The sequence below is a fragment of the Pseudophryne corroboree genome, unplaced genomic scaffold (genome assembly GCF_028390025.1).
Source record: "Pseudophryne corroboree isolate aPseCor3 unplaced genomic scaffold, aPseCor3.hap2 scaffold_775, whole genome shotgun sequence".
Taxonomy (NCBI): domain Eukaryota; kingdom Metazoa; phylum Chordata; class Amphibia; order Anura; family Myobatrachidae; genus Pseudophryne; species Pseudophryne corroboree.
The window spans coordinates 84,320-103,467 of NW_026970354.1; the positions used below are offsets into that span (position 1 = coordinate 84,320).

At 44.7% G+C, this 19,148-nt stretch overlaps 19 non-coding genes and 2 pseudogenes across 19 annotated transcripts; 1 reads left to right on the top strand and 20 right to left on the bottom strand.

The window, feature by feature from the left end:
* Positions 1-246: 246 nt before the first annotated feature.
* On the bottom strand, positions 247-409 carry LOC135040844 (U1 spliceosomal RNA). The gene has a single exon (XR_010234649.1). It is a non-coding gene; the product is annotated as a U1 spliceosomal RNA (small nuclear RNA).
* Positions 410-561: 152 nt separating this feature from the next.
* LOC135040835 (U1 spliceosomal RNA) lies at positions 562-725 on the bottom strand. Its single transcript, XR_010234640.1, has one exon. It is a non-coding gene; the product is annotated as a U1 spliceosomal RNA (small nuclear RNA).
* A 671-nt stretch (positions 726-1,396) lies between these two features.
* LOC135040854 (U1 spliceosomal RNA) lies at positions 1,397-1,559 on the bottom strand. Its single transcript, XR_010234658.1, has one exon. It is a non-coding gene; the product is annotated as a U1 spliceosomal RNA (small nuclear RNA).
* A 152-nt stretch (positions 1,560-1,711) lies between these two features.
* LOC135040840 (U1 spliceosomal RNA) lies at positions 1,712-1,875 on the bottom strand. The gene has a single exon (XR_010234645.1). It is a non-coding gene; the product is annotated as a U1 spliceosomal RNA (small nuclear RNA).
* Positions 1,876-2,546: 671 nt separating this feature from the next.
* LOC135040852 (U1 spliceosomal RNA) lies at positions 2,547-2,709 on the bottom strand. The gene has a single exon (XR_010234656.1). It is a non-coding gene; the product is annotated as a U1 spliceosomal RNA (small nuclear RNA).
* Positions 2,710-2,861: 152 nt separating this feature from the next.
* LOC135040836 (U1 spliceosomal RNA) lies at positions 2,862-3,025 on the bottom strand. The gene has a single exon (XR_010234641.1). It is a non-coding gene; the product is annotated as a U1 spliceosomal RNA (small nuclear RNA).
* A 673-nt stretch (positions 3,026-3,698) lies between these two features.
* On the bottom strand, positions 3,699-3,861 carry LOC135040849 (U1 spliceosomal RNA). Its single transcript, XR_010234653.1, has one exon. It is a non-coding gene; the product is annotated as a U1 spliceosomal RNA (small nuclear RNA).
* Positions 3,862-4,013: 152 nt separating this feature from the next.
* LOC135040839 (U1 spliceosomal RNA) lies at positions 4,014-4,177 on the bottom strand. The gene has a single exon (XR_010234644.1). It is a non-coding gene; the product is annotated as a U1 spliceosomal RNA (small nuclear RNA).
* Positions 4,178-4,869: 692 nt separating this feature from the next.
* Positions 4,870-5,011, bottom strand: LOC135040848 (U1 spliceosomal RNA; annotated as a pseudogene).
* A 672-nt stretch (positions 5,012-5,683) lies between these two features.
* LOC135040855 (U1 spliceosomal RNA) lies at positions 5,684-5,825 on the bottom strand (annotated as a pseudogene).
* Positions 5,826-5,977: 152 nt separating this feature from the next.
* LOC135040843 (U1 spliceosomal RNA) lies at positions 5,978-6,140 on the bottom strand. Its single transcript, XR_010234648.1, has one exon. It is a non-coding gene; the product is annotated as a U1 spliceosomal RNA (small nuclear RNA).
* Positions 6,141-6,811: 671 nt separating this feature from the next.
* LOC135040845 (U1 spliceosomal RNA) lies at positions 6,812-6,974 on the bottom strand. Its single transcript, XR_010234650.1, has one exon. It is a non-coding gene; the product is annotated as a U1 spliceosomal RNA (small nuclear RNA).
* A 152-nt stretch (positions 6,975-7,126) lies between these two features.
* Positions 7,127-7,290, bottom strand: LOC135040842 (U1 spliceosomal RNA). The gene has a single exon (XR_010234647.1). It is a non-coding gene; the product is annotated as a U1 spliceosomal RNA (small nuclear RNA).
* Positions 7,291-7,961: 671 nt separating this feature from the next.
* LOC135040847 (U1 spliceosomal RNA) lies at positions 7,962-8,124 on the bottom strand. Its single transcript, XR_010234652.1, has one exon. It is a non-coding gene; the product is annotated as a U1 spliceosomal RNA (small nuclear RNA).
* Positions 8,125-8,276: 152 nt separating this feature from the next.
* On the bottom strand, positions 8,277-8,440 carry LOC135040837 (U1 spliceosomal RNA). Its single transcript, XR_010234642.1, has one exon. It is a non-coding gene; the product is annotated as a U1 spliceosomal RNA (small nuclear RNA).
* A 671-nt stretch (positions 8,441-9,111) lies between these two features.
* Positions 9,112-9,274, bottom strand: LOC135040853 (U1 spliceosomal RNA). The gene has a single exon (XR_010234657.1). It is a non-coding gene; the product is annotated as a U1 spliceosomal RNA (small nuclear RNA).
* Positions 9,275-9,426: 152 nt separating this feature from the next.
* Positions 9,427-9,590, bottom strand: LOC135040841 (U1 spliceosomal RNA). The gene has a single exon (XR_010234646.1). It is a non-coding gene; the product is annotated as a U1 spliceosomal RNA (small nuclear RNA).
* Positions 9,591-10,236: 646 nt separating this feature from the next.
* Positions 10,237-10,399, bottom strand: LOC135040851 (U1 spliceosomal RNA). Its single transcript, XR_010234655.1, has one exon. It is a non-coding gene; the product is annotated as a U1 spliceosomal RNA (small nuclear RNA).
* Positions 10,400-10,551: 152 nt separating this feature from the next.
* Positions 10,552-10,715, bottom strand: LOC135040838 (U1 spliceosomal RNA). The gene has a single exon (XR_010234643.1). It is a non-coding gene; the product is annotated as a U1 spliceosomal RNA (small nuclear RNA).
* A 671-nt stretch (positions 10,716-11,386) lies between these two features.
* Positions 11,387-11,549, bottom strand: LOC135040846 (U1 spliceosomal RNA). The gene has a single exon (XR_010234651.1). It is a non-coding gene; the product is annotated as a U1 spliceosomal RNA (small nuclear RNA).
* A 3,984-nt stretch (positions 11,550-15,533) lies between these two features.
* On the top strand, positions 15,534-15,607 carry TRNAN-AUU (transfer RNA asparagine (anticodon AUU)). Its single transcript has one exon. It is a non-coding gene; the product is annotated as a tRNA-Asn (tRNA).
* Positions 15,608-19,148: the final 3,541 nt, after the last annotated feature.

The following is a 19,148-nucleotide window of genomic DNA, read 5'->3' on the forward strand; positions in this document are numbered from 1 at the left end:
GAAGCATTCAAGATGATTTCTTGCAGCAGCTGGGCACTGTAACAGCTCCAGAGCTGTTCTGTAAAGCATGTAAAAGGGTGTGGGCCCTGCAGCACTACCTGTAGTATGCATTGTGCGTTGGAAGGCACAAAGTAAGCAGACGGGAGAGGTCAGGATAGTGCGCAAGGGCATAGAAGGGAGCGGCTCAAGAAAAGAGAAGTGGAAACAGACAGCAAACTAGGCTGGAGAAAGACCTGAGACAAAGAGATCTGAATTATACGAGAGCCGACCAGAGGAAACACAAATTATGCAGTCAAGTTTCCCACATTTGGGGAAATCGCAGGAGCAGCACACCCAGAGTGCAATGGGTGAGCCTTTCCCTGGGAGAAGCACCTTCCTGATCATAGTATCTCACCTGGCAGGTAAGTAGGAGTTGGGCTAGAGCTAGGGAGGGTCGCTGCTCGGGCACCCCCCTGTCAAGTGAAGGAGATCCAACTGAGGCAGCACAAGGGAACTCTCGAAAGAAGAACAAGGCTAGAGGAAGATCTGAGACAAAGAAATCTGACTTTTACCAGAGCTGAGCAGAGGAAAGCACAAACACAGTCCCCCACTACCACAAATAATGCAGTCGAGTTTCCCACATTTGGGGAAATCACAGGGGTCAGCATACCCAGAATGCAATGAATGAACCTCACCCTGGGAGAACAATCTTCATGACCATGGTATCTCCTATGCAAAATAAGTATGATTTGGGATAGGGCTGGGGAGGGCCGCTGCTCAGGCACATCTCTGTCAAGTAAAGGAGATTCAACTGAGGCAGCACAAGGGAACTCTCATCTGGGGACAACAACTGCAGGGAGAACACATATTTTCAGATGAACATGGGAGGGCAGAAGGCTGCCTAATACTGAAGCACCCCCAAACAACAAACCAAATGCAACAACTAGTGCAAGCATTCCTGGGGGAAGGCCTGCAGCAGATTGATTTGCATATGGTAATGCCATCCAAGCAGTGGGTCAAAGTTGGCTTCAACCCTCGTCTGCATATGAAAAGAGAAAAGGGGCGTGCAGGGCATGGCGGCCTTTTGCGGCGCTTGGGTGACCCTTAGTTCGCATTAAACACCCCCACCCTCCTTCGGTGTGGGGCTCATGTTGGCAATGCCCCAGCCCCTGAAGCATTCAAGCTGATTTCTTGCAGCAGCTGGGCACTGTAACAGCTCCAGAGCTGCTCTGTGAGGCAAGTAAAAGGGTGTGGGCCCTGCAGCACTACCTGTAGTTTGCATTGTGTGTTGGAAGGCACAAAGTAAGCAGACGGGAGAAGTCAGGATAGTGCGCAAGGGCATAGAAGGGAGCGGCTCAAGAAAAGAGAAGTGGAAACAGACAGCAAACTAGGCTGGAGAGAGACCTGAGACAAAGAGATCTGAATTATACGAGAGCCGACCAGAGGAAACACAAATTATGCAGTCAAGTTTCCCACATTTGGGGAAATCACAGGGGCAGCACACCCAGAGTGTAATGGGTGAGCCTTGCCCTGGGAGAAGCACCTACATGATCATAGTATCTCACCTGGCAGGTAAGTAGGAGTTGGGCTAGAGCTGCGAAGGGTCGCTGCTCGGGTACCCCCCTGTCAAGTGAAGGAGATCCAACTGAGGCTGCACAAGGGAACTCTCGAAAGAGGAACAAGGCTAGAGGAAGATCTGAGACAAAGAAATCTGATTTTTACCAGAGTTGACCAGAAGAAAGCACAAACACAGTCCCCCACTACCACAAATAATGCAGTTGAGTTTCCCACATTTGGGGAAATCACAGGGGTCAGCATACCCAGAATGCAATGAATGAACCTCACCCTGGGAGAACAATCTTCATGACCATGGTATCTCCTATGCAAAATAAGTATGATTTGGGATAGGGCTGGGGAGGGCCGCTGCTCAGGCACATCTCTGTCAAGTAAAGGAGATTCAACTGAGGCAGCACAAGGGAACTCTCATCTGGGGACAACAACTGCAGGGAGAACACATATTTTCAGATGAACATGGGAGGGCAGAAGGCTGCCTAATACTGAAGCACCCCCAAACAACAAACCAAATGCAACAACTAGTGCAAGCATTCCTGGGGGAAGGCCTGCAGCAGATGGATTTGCATATGGTGATGTCATCCAAGCAGTGGGTCAAAGTTGGCTTCAACCCTCGTCTGCATATGAAAAGAAAAAAGGGATGTGCCGGGCATGGCGTCCTTTTGTGGCGCTTGGATGACCCCTAATTCGCATTAAACATCTCCACCCTCCTTCGGTGTGGGGCTCATGTTGGCTATGCCCCAGCCCCTGAAGCATTCAAGATGATTTCTTGCAGCAGCTGGGCACTGTAGCAGCTCCAGAGCTGCTCTGTAAAGCATGTAAAAGGGTGTGGGCCCTGCAGCACTACCTGTAGTATGCATTGTGCGTTGGAAGGCACAAAGTAAGCAGACGGGAGAGGTCAGGATAGTGCGCAAGGGCATAGAAGGGAGCGGCTCAAGAAAAGAGAAGTGGAAACAGACAGCAAACTAGGCTGGAGAAAGACCTGAGACAAAGAGATCTGAATTATATGAGAGCCGACCAGAGGAAACACAAATTATGCAGTCAAGTGCCCCACATTTGGGGAAATCGCAGGAGCAGCACACCCAGAGTGCAATGGGTGAGCCTTGCCCTGGGAGAAGCACCTTCCTGATCATAGTATCTCACCTGGCAGGTAAATAGGAGTTGGGCTAGAGCTGGGGAGGGTCGCTGCTCGTGCACCCCCCTGTCAAGTGAAGGAGATCCAACTGAGGCAGCACAAGGGAACTCTCGAAAGAAGAACAAGGCTAGAGGAAGATCTGAGACAAAGAAATCTGACTTTTACCAGAGCTGACCAGAGGAAAGCACAAACACAGTCCCCCACTACCACAAATAATGCAGTCGAGTTTCCCACATTTGGGGAAATCACAGGGGTCAGCATACCCAGAATGCAATGAATGAACCTCACCCTGGGAGAACAATCTTCATGACCATGGTATCTCCTATGCAAAATAAGTATGATTTGGGATAGGGCTGGGGAGGGCCGCTGCTCAGGCACATCTCTGTCAAGTAAAGGAGATTCAACTGAGGCAGCACAAGGGAACTCTCATCTGGGGACAACAACTGCAGGGAGAACACATATTTTCAGATGAACATGGGAGGGCAGAAGGCTGCCTAATACTGAAGCACCCCCAAACAACAAACCAAATGCAACAACTAGTGCAAGCATTCCTGGGGGAAGGCCTGCAGCAGATTGATTTGCATATGGTAATGCCATCCAAGCAGTGGGTCAAAGTTGGCTTCAACCCTCGTCTGCATATCAAAAAAGAGAAAAGGGGCGTGCAGGGCATGGCGGCCTTTTGCGGCGCTTGGATGACCCCTAGTTTGCATTAAACACCTCCACCCTCCTTCGGTGTGGGGCTCATGTTGGCTATGCCCCAGCCCCTGAAGCATTCAAGCTGATTTCTTGCAGCAGCTGGGCACTGTAACAGCTCCAGAGCTGCTCTGTAAGGCAAGTAAAAGGGTGTGGGCCCTGCAGCACTACCTGTAGTTCGCATTGTGCGTTGGAAGGCACAAAGTAAGCAGACGGGAGAAGTCAGGATAGTGCGCAAGGGCATAGAAGGGAGCGGCTCAAGAAAAGAGAAGTGGAAACAGACAGCAAACTAGGCTGGAGAGAGACCTGAGACAAAGAGATCTGAATTATACGAGAGCCGACCAGGGGAAACACAAATTATGCAGTCAAGTGTCCCACATTTGGGGAAATTGCAGGAGCAGCACACCCAGAGTGCAATGGGTGAGCCTTGCCCTGGGAGTAGCACCTTCATGATCATAGTATCTCACCTGGCAGGTAAGTAGGAGTTGGGCTAGAGCTGGGGAGGGTCGCTGCTCGGGCACCCCCCTGTCAAGTGAAGGAGATCCAACTGAGGCAGCACAAGGGAACTCTTGAAAGAGGAACAAGGCTAGAGGAAGATCTGAGACAAAGAAATCTGACTTTTACCAGAGCTGACCAGAGGAAAGCACAAACACAGTCCCCCTCTACCACAAATAATGCAGTCGAGTTTCCCACATTTGGGGAAATCACAGGGGTCAGCATACCCAGAATGCAATGAATGAACCTCACCCTGGGAGAACAATCTTCATGACCATGGTATCTCCTATGCAAAATAAGTATGATTTGGGATAGGGCTGGGGAGGGCCGCTGCTCAGGCACATCTCTGTCAAGTAAAGGAGATTCAACTGAGGCAGCACAAGGGAACTCTCATCTGGGGACAACAACTGCAGGGAGAACACATATTTTCAGATGAACATGGGAGGGCAGAAGGCTGCCTAATACTGAAGCACCCCCAAACAACAAACCAAATGCAACAACTAGTACAAGCATTCCTGGGGGAAGGCCTGCAGCAGATGGATTTGTATAGGGTGATGTCATCCAAGCAGTGGGTCAAAGTTGGCTTCAACCCTCATCTGCATATGAAAAGAGAAAAGGGGCGTGCAGGGCATGGCGGCCTTTTGCGGCGCTTGGATGACCCCTAGTTCGCATTAAACACCTCCACCCTCATTCGGTGTGGGGCTCATGTTGGCTATGCCCCAGCCCCTGAAGCATTCAAGCTGATTTCTTGCAGCAGCTGGGCACTGTAACAGCTCCAGAGCTGCTCTGTAAGGCAAGTAAAAGGGTGTGGGCCCTGCAGCACTACCTGTAGTTCGCATTGTGCGTTGGAAGGCACAAAGTAAGCAGACGGGAGAAGTCAGGATAGTGCGCAAGGGCATAGAAGGGAGCGGCTCAAGAAAAGAGAAGTGGAAACAGACAGCAAACTAGGCTGGAGAGAGACCTGAGACAAAGAGATCTGAATTATATGAGAGCCGACCAGGGGAAACACAAATTATGCAGTCAAGTGTCCCACATTTGGGGAAATCGCAGGAGCAGCACACCCAGAGTGCAATGGGTGAGCCTTGCCCTGGGAGAAGCACCTTCATGATCATAGTATCTCACCTGGCAGGTAAGTAGGAGTTGGGCTAGAGCTGGGGAGGGTTGCTGCTCGGGTACCCCCCTGTCAAGTGAAGGAGATCCAACTGAGGCAGCACAAGGGAACTCTCATCTGGGGACAACAACTGCAGGGAGAACACATATTTTCAGATGAACATGGGAGGGCAGAAGGCTGCCTAATACTGAAGCACCCCCAAACAACAAACCAAATGCAACAACTAGTGCAAGCATTCCTGGGGGAAGGCCTGCAGCAGATGGATTTGCATATGGTGATGTCATCACATCAACCCTCGTCTGCATATGAAAAGAGAAAAGGGGCGTGCAGGGCATGGCGGCCTTTTGCGGCGCTTGGATGACCCCTAGTTCGCATTAAACACCTCCACCCTCCTTCGGTGTGGGGCTCATGTTGGCTATGCCCTAGCCGCTTAAGCATTCAAGCTGATTTCTTGCAGCAGCCGGGCACTGTAACAGCTCCAGAGCTGCTCTGTAAGGCAAGTAAAAGGGTGTGGGCCCTGCAGCACTACCTGTAGTTCGCATTGTGCGTTGGAAGGCACAAAGTAAGCAGACGGGAGAAGTCAGGATAGTGCGCAAGGGCATAGAAGGGAGCGGCTCAAGAAAAGAGAAGTGGAAACAGACAGCAAACTAGGCTGGAGAGAGACCTGAGACAAAGAGATCTGAATTATATGAGAGCCGACCAGGGGAAACACAAATTATGCAGTCAAGTTTCCCACATTTGGGGAAATCAAAGGGGCAGCACACCCAGAGTGCAATAGGTGAGCCTTGCCCTGGGAGAAGCACCTACATGATCATAGTATCTCACCTGGCAGGTAAGTAGGAGTTGGGCTAGAGCTGGGGAGGGTCGCTGCTTGGGCACCCCCCTGTCAAGTGAAGGAGATCCAACTGAGGCAGCACAAGGGAACTCTCGAAAGAAGAACAAGGCTAGAGGAAGATCTGAGACAAAGAAATCTGACTTTTACCAGAGCTGACCAGAGGAAAGCACAAACACAGTCCCCCACTACCACAAATAATGCAGTCGAGTTTCCCACATTTGGGGAAATCACAGGGGTCATCATACCCAGAATGCAATGAATGAACCTCACCCTGGGAGAACAATCTTCAAACCATGATATCTCCTATGCAAAATAAGTATGATTTGGGATAGGGCTGGGGAGGGCCGCTGCTCAGGCACATCTCTGTCAAGTAAAGGCGATTCAACTGAGGCAGCACAAGGGAACTCTCATCTGGGGACAACAACTGCAGGGAGAACACATATTTTCAGATGAACATCGGAGGGCAGAAGGCTGCCTAATACTGAAGCACCCCCAAACAACAAACCAAATGCAATAACTAGTGCAAGCATTCCTGGGGGAAGGCCTGCAGCAGATGGATTTGCATATGGTGATGTCATCCAAGCAGTGGGTCAAAGTTGGCTTCAACCCTCGTCTGCATATGAAAAGAAAAAAGGGATGTGCAGGGCATGGCGGCCTTTTGCGGCGCTTGCATGACCCCTAATTCGCATTAAACACCTCCACCCTCCTTCGGTGTGGGGCTCATGTTGGCTATGCCCCAGCACCTGAAGCATTCAAGCTGATTTCTTGCAGAAGCTGGGCACTGTAACAGCTCCAGAGCTGCTCTGTAAGGCAACTAAAAGGGTGTGGGCCCTGCAGCACTACCTGTAGTTCGCATTGTGCGTTGGAAGGCACAAAGTAAGCAGACGGGAGAAGTCAGGATAGTGCGCAAGGGCATAGAAGGGAGCGGTTCAAGAAAAGAGAAGTGGAAACAGACAGCAAACTAGGCTGGAGAGAGACCTGAGACAAAGAGATCTGAATAATACGAGAGCCGACCAGAGGAAACACAAATTATGCAGTCAAGTGTCCCACATTTGGGGAAATCGCAGGAGCAGCACACCCAGAGTGCAATGGGTGAGCCTTGCCCTGGGAGAAGCACCTTCCTGATCATAGTATCTCACCTGGCAGGTAAGTAGGAGTTGAGCTAGAGCTGGGGAGGGTCGCTGCTCGGGCACCCCCCTGTCAAGTGAAGGAGATCCAACTGAGGCAGCACAAGGGAACTCTCGAAAGAAGAACAAGGCTAGAGGAAGATCTGAGACAAAGAAATCTGACTTTTGCCAGAGCTGACCAGAGGAAAGCACAAACACAGTCCCCCTCTACCACAAATAATGCAGTCGAGTTTCCCACATTTGGGGAAATCACAGGGGTCATCATACCCAGAATGCAATGAATGAACCTCACCCTGGGAGAACAATCTTCATGACCATGATATCTCCTATGCAAAATAAGTATGATTTGGGATAGGGCTGGGGAGGGCCGCTGCTCAGGCACATCTCTGTCAAGTAAAGGCGATTCAACTGAGGCAGCACAAGGGAACTCTCATCTGGGGACAACAACTGCAGGGAGAACACATATTTTCAGATGAACATGGGAGGGCAGAAGGCTGCCTAATACTGAAGCACCCCCAAACAACAAACCAAATGCAACAACTAGTACAAGCATTCCTGGGGGAAGGCCTGCAGCAGATGGATTTGCATATGGTGATGTCATCCAAGCAGTGGGTCAAAGTTGGCTTCAACCCTCGTCTGCATATGAAAAGAAAAAAGGGATGTGCAGGGCATGGCGGCCTTTTGCGGCGCTTGCATGACCCCTAATTCGCATTAAACACCCCCACCCTCCTTCGGTGTGGGGCTCATGTTGGCTATGCCCCAGCCCCTGAAGCATTCAAGATGATTTATTGCAGCAGCTGGGCACTGTAACAGCTCCAGAGCTGTTCTGTAAAGCATGTAAAAGGGTGTGGGCCCTGCAGCACTACCTGTAGTATGCATTGTGCGTTGGAAGGCACAAAGTAAGCAGACGGGAGAGGTCAGGATAGTGCGCAAGGGCATAGAAGGGAGCGGCTCAAGAAAAGAGAAGTGGAAACAGACAGCAAACTAGGCTGGAGAAAGACCTGAGACAAAGAGATCTGAATTATACGAGAGCCGACCAGAGGAAACACAAATTATGCAGTCAAGTTTCCCACATTTGGGGAAATCGCAGGAGCAGCACACCCAGAGTGCAATGGGTGAGCCTTGCCCTGGGAGAAGCACCTACATGATCATAGTATCTCACCTGGCAGGTAAGTAGGAGTTGGGCTAGAGCTGGGGAGGGTCGCTGCTCGGGCACCCCCCTGTCAAGTGAAGGAGATCCAACTGAGGCAGCACAAGGGAACTCTCGAAAGAAGAACAAGGCTAGAGGAAGATCTGAGACAAAGAAATCTGACTTTTACCAGAGCTGAGCAGAGGAAAGCACAAACACAGTCCCCCACTACCACAAATAATGCAGTCGAGTTTCCCACATTTGGGGAAATCACAGGGGTCAGCATACCCAGAATGCAATGAATGAACCTCACCCTGGGAGAACAATCTTCATGACCATGGTATCTCCTATGCAAAATAAGTATGATTTGGGATAGGGCTGGGGAGGGCCGCTGCTCAGGCACATCTCTGTCAAGTAAAGGAGATTCAACTGAGGCAGCACAAGGGAACTCTCATCTGGGGACAACAACTGCAGGGAGAACACATATTTTCAGATGAACATGGGAGGGCAGAAGGCTGCCTAATACTGAAGCACCCCCAAACAACAAACCAAATGCAACAACTAGTGCAAGCATTCCTGGGGGAAGGCCTGCAGCAGATTGATTTGCATATGGTAATGCCATCCAAGCAGTGGGTCAAAGTTGGCTTCAACCCTCGTCTGCATATGAAAAGAGAAAAGGGGCGTGCAGGGCATGGCGGCCTTTTGCGGCGCTTGGGTGACCCTTAGTTCGCATTAAACACCCCCACCCTCCTTCGGTGTGGGGCTCATGTTGGCAATGCCCCAGCCCCTGAAGCATTCAAGCTGATTTCTTGCAGCAGCTGGGTACTGTAACAGCTCCAGAGCTGCTCTGTGAGGCAAGTAAAAGGGTGTGGGCCCTGCAGCACTACCTGTAGTTTGCATTGTGTGTTGGAAGGCACAAAGTAAGCAGACAGGAGAAGTCAGGATAGTGCGCAAGGGCATAGAAGGGAGCGGCTCAAGAAAAGAGAAGTGGAAACAGACAGCAAACTAGGCTGGAGAGAGACCTGAGACAAAGAGATCTGAATTATACGAGAGACGACCAGGGGAAACACAAATTATGCAGTCAAGTTTCCCACATTTGGGGAAATCACAGGGGCAGCACACCCAGAGTGCAATGGGTGAGCCTTGCCCTGGGAGAAGCACCTACATGATCATAGTATCTCACCTGGCAGGTAAGTAGGAGTTGGGCTAGAGCTGGGGAGGGTCGCTGCTCGGGTACCCCCCTGTCAAGTGAAGGAGATCCAACTGAGGCAGCACAAGGGAACTCTCGAAAGAGGAACAAGGCTAGAGGAAGATCTGAGACAAAGAAATCTGATTTTTACCAGAGTTGACCAGAAGAAAGCACAAACACAGTCCCCCACTACCACAAATAATGCAGTCGAGTTTCCCACATTTGGGGAAATCACAGGGGTCAGCATACCCAGAATGCAATGAATGAACCTCACCCTGGGAGAACAATCTTCATGACCATGGTATCTCCTATGCAAAATAAGTATGATTTGGGATAGGGCTGGGGAGGGCCGCTGCTCAAGCACATCTCTGTCAAGTAAAGGAGATTCAACTGAGGCAGCACAAGGGAACTCTCATCTGGGGACAACAACTGCAGGGAGAACACATATTTTCAGATGAACATGGGAGGGCAGAAGGCTGCCTAATACTGAAGCACCCCCAAACAACAAACCAAATGCAACAACTAGTGCAAGCATTCCTGGGGGAAGGCCTGCAGCAGATGGATTTGTATATGGTGATGTCATCCAAGCAGTGGGTCAAAGTTGGCTTCAACCCTCGTCTGCATATGAAAAGAAAAAAGGGATGTGCAGGGCATGGTGTCCTTTTGTGGCGCTTGGATGACCCCTCCTTCGGTGTGGGGCTCATGTTGGCTATGCCCCAGCCCCTGAAGCATTCAAGATGATTTCTTGCAGCAGCTGGGAACTGTAACAGCTCCAGAGTTGCTCTGTAAAGCATGTAAAAGGGTGTGGGCCCTGCAGCACTACCTGTAGTATGCATTGTGCGTTGGAAGGCACAAAGTAAGCAGACGGGAGAGGTCAGGATAGTGCGCAACTGCATAGAAGGGAGCGGCTCAAGAAAAGAGAAGTGGAAACAGACAGCAAACTAGGCTGGAGAAAGACCTGAGACAAAGAGATCTGAATTATATGAGAGCCGACCAGAGGAAACACAAATTATGCAGTCAAGTGTCCCACATTTGGGGAAATCGCAGGAGCAGCACACCCAGAGTGCAATGGGTGAGCCTTGCCCTGGGAGAAGCACCTTCCTGATCATAGTATCTCACCTGGCAGGTAAATAGGAGTTGGGCTAGAGCTGGGGAGGGTCGCTGCTCGTGCACCCCCCTGTCAAGTGAAGGAGATCCAACTGAGGCAGCACAAGGGAACTCTCGAAAGAAGAACAAGGTTAGAGGAAGATCTGAGACAAAGAAATCTGACTTTTACCAGAGCTGACCAGAGGAAAGCACAAACACAGTCCCCCACTACCACAAATAATGCAGTCGAGTTTCCCACATTTGGGGAAATCACAGGGGTCAGCATACCCAGAATGCAATGAATGAACCTCACCCTGGGAGAACAATCTTCATGACCATGGTATCTCCTATGCAAAATAAGTATGATTTGAGATAGGGCTGGGGAGGGCCGCTGCTCAGGCACATCTCTGTCAAGTAAAGGAGATTCAACTGAGGCAGCACAAGGGAACTCTCATCTGGGGACAACAACTGCAGGGAGAACACATATTTTCAGATGAACATGGGAGGGCAGAAGGCTGCCTAATACTGAAGCACCCCCAAACAACAAACCAAATGCAACAACTAGTACAAGCATTCCTGGGGGAAGGCCTGCAGCAGATTGATTTGCATATGGTAATGCCATCCAAGCAGTGGGTCAAAGTTGGCTTCAACCCTCGTCTGCATATGAAAAGAGAAAAGGGGCGTGCAGGGCATGGCGGCCTTTTGCGGCGCTTGGATGACCCCTAGTTCGCATTAAACACCTCCACCCTCCTTCGGTGTGGGGCTCATGTTGGCTATGCCCCAGCCCCTGAAGCATTCAAGCTGATTTCTTGCAGCAGCTGGGCACTGTAACAGCCCCAGAGCTGCTCTGTAAGGCAAGTAAAAGGGTGTGGGCCCTGCAGTACTACCTGTAGTTTGCATTGTGCATTGGAAAGCACAAAGTAAGCAGACGGGAGAAGTCAGGATAGTGCGCAAGGGCATAGAAGGGAGCGGCTCAAGAAAAGAGAAGTGGAAACAGACAGCAAACTAGGCTGGAGAGAGACCTGAGACAAAGAGATCTGAATTATACGAGAGCCGACCAGGGGAAACACAAATTATGCAGTCAAGTTTCCCACATTTGGGGAAATCGCAGGAGCAGCACACCCAGAGTGCAATGGGTGAGCCTTGCCCTGGGAGAAGCACCTTCATGATCATAGTATCTCACCTGGCAGGTAAGTAGGAGTTGGGCTAGAGCTGGGGAGGGTTGCTGCTCGGGTACCCCCCTGTCAAGTGAAGGAGATCCAACTGAGGCAGCACAAGGGAACTCTCATCTGGGGACAACAACTGCAGGGAGAACACATATTTTCAGATGAACATGGGAGGGCAGAAGGCTGCCTAATACTGAAGCACCCCCAAACAACAAACCAAATGCAACAACTAGTGCAAGCATTCCTGGGGGAAGGCCTGCAGCAGATGGATTTGCATATGGTGATGTCATCACATCAACCCTCGTCTGCATATGAAAAGAGAAAAGGGGCGTGCAGGGCATGGCGGCCTTTTGCGGCGCTTGGATGACCCCTAGTTCGCATTAAACACCTCCACCCTCCTTCGGTGTGGGGCTCATGTTGGCTATGCCCTAGCCGCTTAAGCATTCAAGCTGATTTCTTGCAGCAGCCGGGCACTGTAACAGCTCCAGAGCTGCTCTATAAGGCAAGTAAAAGGGTCTATGTGGCGCAATCAGTTAGTATGTACGGCTATTAACCAAAAGGTTGGTGGTTCAATCCCACCCAGGGACCTAATCGACCTTGTTATCAGATTTAGGTGATCTTTAAGTAGACAAGTCAAATTTCATACCCCCTGTTATGGTGTAGGGTACCTGGCCTTCTCTGATGTAATCAGAGTTAGATTTGATTCAGTGATTTTATAAAAACATGTAGGAAGCACTATTTAGCAGTGGGTTGCAGAGAAAAAGAAATATGCTGGCAAAAAAATCAAATTGCGTGATTAAACAGCTCTTCATTTTCTGGCTTTATTTTTATGCTAACAAATTTGTTCTCTGAAAAGTGTCCACAAAGCCAAGTCTCTGATTAACACCTTTGTAGGGATGGTTTTTCACCTATTACTAAATTAAACTTGCTTCATTGGAAAGGCAGCAAGATGCATCCTCATTTCAATGTCTACTGAAATAATACAGGTTGACACCAGGAAACATTAACGCCACTGCATCCTTGCTGCTTTCTCATGTGGAAGTCTGTTTAATGTGAAAACAAGGTGATATCTAATTAGCACACAGGTAAGAAATTACAAAAATCTTTATTTAAGGGTGAAGATGTTTCTCACAAAATTGTTGCCCCAATGCATCATTGAAATTCAAGCTGGAAAGATGATTTTAATATATCACTTGTACATTTTGTATTGCTCTTCTGGTGACAATGTAGTTTTTTTTGTCAATTACCATTTTAATAATAGGGTAAAGAAAATTAAGTGGATTTTTGAAAGAAAAGTATACTGTCAATATACTATTAAAACAAATTAAAATGGTAAAAGTTATTGTACTTTAAGTAAAAATAAAAGAGCAAAAATATCAATCCCAGTTTTGATTACTTAAATTAACAAAAAAAAATGCATATAGCAAAGGATAGTTTCAATCTGCCTACCTCTGGGTTATGGGTCCAGCATGCTTCCATTGCAGTACTCTGCTGCACATGTAAGTGCAAGAGATCCTGAAGCACTCACTCATCATGGGAAAGTACCAATGTGTTTATTCATTGGTTGATGGAAGAAACATCTTACAAAAACTCTCCAGATTATTGATTTTTTAATGTTTTTCTAGGAAACGTTCTAGATGTATGCTTATTAGCCTTTGTCAGTACGTACTGTTTGCAAAGTGTCTCTGTGGCGCAATCGGTTAGTGTGTTCGGCTATTAACCAAAAGGTTGGTGGTTCAATCCCACCCAGGGACGTAATTGACCTTGTGATCAGATTTTGGTGATATTTAAGTAGACAAGTCAAAATTTCAAACCCCCTCTTATTGTGTAGGGTACCAGGCCTTCTCTGATGTAATCAGAGTTAGATTTGATTCAGTGATTTTATAAAAAACAGCTAGGAAGCACAATTTAGCAGTGGGTTGCAGAGAAAAAAAATATGCTGGCAGAAAAATCCAATTGAGTGATTAAACAGCTCTTCATTTTCTGGCTTTATTTTTATGCTAACAAATTTGTTCTCTGAAAAGTGTCCACAAAGCCAAGTCTCTGATTAACACCTTTGTAAGGATGGTTTTTCACCTATTACTAAATTAAACTTGCTTCATTGGAAAGGCAGCAAGATGCATCCTCATTTCAATGTCTACTGAAATAATACAAGTTGACACCAGGAAACATTAACGCCACTGCATCCTTGCTGCTTTCTCATGTGGAAGTCTGTTTAATGTGAAAACAAGGTGATATCTAATTAGCACACAGGTAAGGAATTAAGAAAATCTTTATTTAAGGGTGAAGATGTTTCTCACAAAATTGTTGACCCAATGCATCATTGAAATTCAAGCTGGAAAGATGAATTTAATATATCACTTGTACATTTTGTATTGCTCTTCTGGTGACAATGTAGTTTGTTTTTGTCAATTACCATTTTAATAATAGGGTAAAGAAAATGAAGTGGATTTTTGAAAGAAAACAATACTGTCAATATACTATTAAAACAAATTAAAATGGTAAACGTTATTGTACTTTAAGTAAAAATAAAAGAGACAAAATATCAATCCCAGTTTTGGATTACTTTAATTAACAAAAAAAAATGCATATAGCAGAGGATAGTTTCAATCTGCCTACCTCTGGGTTATGGGCCCAGCATGCTTCCATTGCAGTACTCTGCTGCACATGTAAGTGCAAGAGATCCTGAAGCACTCACTCATCATGGGAAAGTACCAATGTGTTTCTTCGTTGGTTGATGGAAGAAACATCTTACAAAAACTCTCCAGTTTATTGACTTTTTAAAGTTTTGCTAGGAAACGTTTTAGATGAATGCTTATTAGCCTTTGTCAGTATGGACTTTTGCAAAGTGTCTCTGTGGCGCAATCAGTTAGTATGTACGGCTATTAACCAAAAGGTTGGTGGTTCAATCCCACCCAGGGACCTAATTGACCTTGTTATCAGATTTTGGTGATCTTTAAGTAGACAAGTCAAAATTTCAAACCCCCTGTTATGGTGTAGGGTACTTGGCCTTCTCTGATGTAATTAGAGTTAGATTTGATTCAGTGATTTTATAAAAACAGCTAGGAAGCACAATTTAGCAGTGGGTTGCAGAGAAAAAAAATATGCTGGCAGAAAAATCCAATTGAGTGATTAAACAGCTCTTTATTTTCTGGCTTTATTTTTATGCTAACAAATTTGTTCTCTGAAAAGTGTCCACAAAGCCAAGTCTCTGATTAACACCTTTGTAAGGATGGTTTTTCACCTATTACTAAATTAAACTTGCTTCATTGGAAAGGCAGCAAGATGCATCCTCATTTCAATGTCTACTGAAATAATACAGGTTGACACCAGGAAACATTAACGCCACTGCATCCTTGCTGCTTTCTCATGTGGAAGTCTGTTTAATGTGAAAACAAGGTGATATCTAATTAGCACACAGGTAAGAAATTACGAAAATCTTTATTTAAGGGTGAAGATGTTTCTCACAAAATTGTTGCCCCAATGCATCATTGAAATTCAAGCTGGAAAGATGATTTTAATATATCACTTGTACATTTTGTATTGCTCTTCTGGTGACAATGTAGTTTTTTTTGTCAATTACCATTTTAATAATAGGGTAAAGAAAATTAAGTGGATTTTTGAAAGAAAACTATACTGTCAATATACTATTAAAACAAATTAAAATGGTAAAAGTTATTGTACTTTAAGTAAAAATAAAAGAGCAAAAATATCAATCCCAGTTTTGATTACTTAAATTAACAAAAAAAATGCATATAGCAAAGGATAGTTTCAATCTGCCTACCTCTGGGTTATGGGTCCAGCATGCTTCCATTGCAGTACTCTGCTGCACATGTAAGTGCAAGAGATCCTGAAGCACTCACTCATCATGGGAAAGTACCAATGTGTTTATTCGTTGGTTGATGGAAGAAACATCTTACAAAAACACTCCAGATTATTGATTTTTTAATGTTTTTCTAGGAAACGTTCTAGATGTATGCTTATTAGCCTTTGTCAGTATGTACTTTTTGCAAAGTGTCTCTGTGGCGCAATAGGTTAGTGTGTTTGGCTATTAACCAAAAGGTTGGTGGTTCAATCCCACCCAGGGACGTAATTAACCTTGTGATCAGATTTTGGTGATCTTTAAGTAGACAAGTCAAAATTTCAAACCCCCTGTTATGGTGTAGGGTACCTGGCCTTCTCTGATGTAATCAGAGTTAGATTTGATTCAGTGATTTTATAAAAACAGCTATGAAGCACAATTTAGCAGTGGGTTGCAGAGAAAAAAAATATGCTGGCAGAAAAATCCAATTGAGTGATTAAACAGCTCTTTATTTTCTGGCTTTATTTTTATGCTAACAAATTTGTTCTCTGAAAAGTGTCCACAAAGCCAAGTCTCTGATTAACACCTTTGTAAGGATGGTTTTTCACCTATTACTAAATTAAACTTGCTTCATTGGAAAGGCAGCAAGATGCATCCTCATTTCAATGTCTACTGAAATAATACAAGTTGACACCAGGAAACATTAACGCCACTGCATCCTTGCTGCTTTCTCATGTGGAAGTCTGTTTAATGTGAAAACAAGGTGATATATAATTAGCACACAGGTAAGGAATTAAGAAAATCTTTATTTAAGGGTGAAGATGTTTCTCACAAAATTGTTGACCCAATGCATCATTGAAATTCAAGCTGGAAAGATGATTTTAATATATCACTTGTACATTTTGTATTGCTCTTCTGGTGACAATGTAGTTTGTTTTTGTCAATTACCATTTTAATAATAGGGTAAAGAAAATGAAGTGGATTTATGAAAGAAAACAATACTGTCAATATACTATTAAAACAAATTAAAATGGTAAAAGTTATTGTACTTTAAGTAAAAATAAAAGAGACAAAATATCAATCCCAGTTTTGGATTACTTTAATTAACAAAAAAAAAATGCATATAGCAGAGGATAGTTTCAATCTGCCTACCTCTGGGTTATGGGCCCAGCATGCTTCCATTGCTGTACTCTGCTGAACATGTAAGTTCAAGAGATCCTGAAGCACTCACTCATCATGGGAAAGTACCAATGTGTTTCTTCGTTGGTTGATGGAAGAAACATCTTACAAAAACTCTCCAGATTATTGACTTTTTAAAGTTTTTCTAGGAAACGTTTTAGTTAAATGCTTATTAGCCTTTGTCAGTATGGACTTTTGCCAAGTGTCTCTGTGGCGCAATCAGTTAGTATGTACGGCTATTAACCAAAGGGTTGGTGGTTCAATCCCACCCAGGGACCTAATTGACCTTGTTATCAGATTTTGGTGATCTTTAAGTAGACAAGTCAAAATTTCAAACCCCCTGTTATGGTGTAGGGTACCTGGCCTTCTCTGATGTAATCAGAGTTAGATTTGATTCAGTGATTTTATAAAAACAGCTAGGAAGCACAATTTAGCAGTGGGTTGCAGAGAAAAAAAATATGCTGGCAGAAAAATCCAATTGAGTGATTAAACAGCTCTTTATTTTCTGGCTTTATTTTTATGCTAACAAATTTGTTCTCTGAAAAGTGTCCACAAAGCCAAGTCTCTGATTAACACCTTTGTAAGGATGGTTTTTCACCTATTACTAAATTAAACTTGCTTCATTGGAAAGGCAGCAAGATGCATCCTCATTTCAATGTCTACTGAAATAATACAGGTTGACACCAGGAAACATTAACGCCACTGCATCCTTGCTGCTTTCTCATGTGGAAGTCTGTTTAATGTGAAAACAAGGTGATATCTAATTAGCACACAGGTAAGGAATTAACAAAATCTTTATTTAAGGGTGAAGATGTTTCTCACAAAATCGTTGCCCCAATGCATCATTGAAATTCAAGCTGGAAAGATGATTTTAATATATCACTTGTACATTTTGTATTGCTCTTCTGGTGACAATGTAGTTTGTTTTTGTCAATTACCATTTTAATAATAGGGTAAAGAAAATTAAGTGGATTTTTGAAAGAAAACAATACTGTCAATATACTATTAAAACAAATTAAAATGGTAAAAGTTATTGTACTTTAAGTAAAAATAAAAGAGCCAAAATATCAATCCCAGTTTTGGATTACTTTAATTAACAAACAAAAAAATGCATATAGCAGAGGATAGTTTCAATCTGCCTACCTCTGGGTTATGGGCCCAGCATGCTTCCATTGCTGTACTCTGCTGCACATGTAAGTGCAAGAGATCCTGAAGCACTCACTCATCATGGGAAAGTACCAATGTGTTTCTTCGTTGGTTGATGGAAGAAACATCTTACAAAAACTCTCCAGATTATTGACTTTTTTAAGTTTTTCTAGGAAACGTTTTAGATGAATGCTTATTAGCATTTGTCAGTATGTACTTTTGCAAAGTGTCTCTGTGGCGCAATCAGTTAGTGTGTACGGCTATTAACCAAAAGGTTGGTGGTTCAATCCCACCCAGGGACGTAATTGACCTTGTTATCAGATTTTGGTGATCTTTAAGTAGACAAGTCAAATTTCATACCCCCTGTTATGGTGTAGGGTACCTGGCCTTCTCTGATGTAATCAGAGTTAGATTTGATTCAGTGATTTTATAAAAACATCTAGGAAGCACAATTTAGCAGTGGGTTGCAGAGAAAAAGAAATATGCTGGCAAAAAAATCAAATTGCGTGATTAAACAGCTCTTCATTTTCTGGCTTTATTTTTATGCTAACAAATTTGTTCTCTGAAAAGTGTCCACAAAGCCAAGTCTCTGATTAACACCTTTGTAAGGATGGTTTTTCACCTATTACTAAATTAAACTTGCTTCATTGGAAAGGCAGCAAGATGCATCCTCATTTCAATGTCTACTGAAATAATACAGGTTGACACCAGGAAACATTAACGCCACTGCATCCTTGCTGCTTTCTCATGTGGAAGTCTGTTTAATGTGAAAACAAGGTGATATCTAATTAGCACACAGGTAAGGAATTAAGAAAATCTTTATTTAAGGGTGAAGATGTTTCTCACAAAATCGTTGCCCCAATGCATCATTGAAATTCAAGCTGGAAAGATGATTTTAATATATCACTTGTACATTTTGTATTGCTCTTCTGGTGACAATGTAGTTTGTTTTTGTCAATTACCATTTTAATAATAGGGTAAAGAAAATGAAGTGGATTTTTGAAAGAAAACAATACTGTCAATATACTATTAAAACAAATTAAAATGGTAAAAGTTATTGTACTTTAAGTAAAAATAAAAGAGACAAAATATCAATCCCAGTTTTGGATTACTTTAATTAACAAACAAAAAAATGCATATAGCAGAGGATAGTTTCAATCTGCCTACCTCTGGGTTATGGGCCCAGCATGCTTCCATTGCTGTACTCTGCTGCACATGTAAGTGCAAGAGATCCTGAAGCACTCACTCATCATGGGAAAGTACCAATGTGTTTCTTCGTTGGTTGATAGAAGAAACATCTTACAAAAACTCTCCAGATTATTGACTTTTTTAAGTTTTTCTAGGAAACGTTTTAGATGAATGCTTATTAGCATTTGTCAGTATGTACTTTTGCAAAGTGTCTCTGTGGCGCAATCAGTTAGTGTGTACGGCTATTAACCAAAAGGTTGGTGGTTCAATCCCACCCAGGGACGTAATTGACCTTGTTATCAGATTTTGGTGATCT